At 45.3% G+C, this 773-nt stretch overlaps 1 pseudogene; it reads right to left on the bottom strand.

The window, feature by feature from the left end:
• Positions 1-361: 361 nt before the first annotated feature.
• LOC136646141 (5S ribosomal RNA) lies at positions 362-483 on the bottom strand (annotated as a pseudogene).
• Positions 484-773: the final 290 nt, after the last annotated feature.

Genomic DNA, 773 nt, shown 5'->3' with positions numbered 1-773 from the left:
GCACCAAATCAGTTGTGCCAACAGGGCAAACATGACATCTTGGGGGGGGGGGGCGGAGTCACAAAGTAACTGATCAAGTTAAGTCAATGTTTGTTCCCTTAGCTTGGGACTGCATTGCAGCTGCATTGGCACTGGAAAGTTGGTTAGGAGTAGACTGCAAAATTGTGCAATAAATAGTGCAAATGAGGTCAGTTTGCATATCCATGGTTTGTTCATATGCTTGGTTTTGACTTGATTTCTTTTTGAATTTGAGAAGAGGAGAGGGCAAAAAGCAGATGAAATGGAGCCAGATGTAGGGACTGGCTTCTGTGCTGCTGGCTGGAGTGGTTGGCAACCTTCAGTCTTGAAAGACTATGGTATAAGCCTACAGCACCCAGTATTCCCAGGCGGTCTCCCATCCAAGTACTAACCAGGCCTGACCTTGCTTAGCTTCCAAGATCAGATGAGATTGGGCATGTACAGGGTAACAGTACCACTCTGGAAGTACAGGGTAGTCACATGACTCTGAGTAGGAAGAGATGCAGGGCTAAGTCATCAGGTCAATGGTTAGAGGGCAGGTAGACAGATCTGCTGTGCTAAAAAAAATGCAGGTCACCAGATGCGGTTGAGCTTGAGCTATAATTCCCAGGATCAGAACATTTTAGTTTAAGGGTCAAACTAGATGTGCATGAAAATGAAATCCATGCTTTTGACCCTTTCATTTTTGTATTTTTGGACAAATACAAATAGTGCCAGGGGCCATGTTCAACAGCCCAAAACCATGGCAGGGAGTA

Source organism: Tiliqua scincoides, chromosome 3, assembly GCF_035046505.1.
Source record: "Tiliqua scincoides isolate rTilSci1 chromosome 3, rTilSci1.hap2, whole genome shotgun sequence".
NCBI lineage: Eukaryota > Metazoa > Chordata > Lepidosauria > Squamata > Scincidae > Tiliqua > Tiliqua scincoides.
Note: the sequence above shows the minus strand (reverse complement) of the source record. Positions and strands in the feature narration are given on the sequence as shown.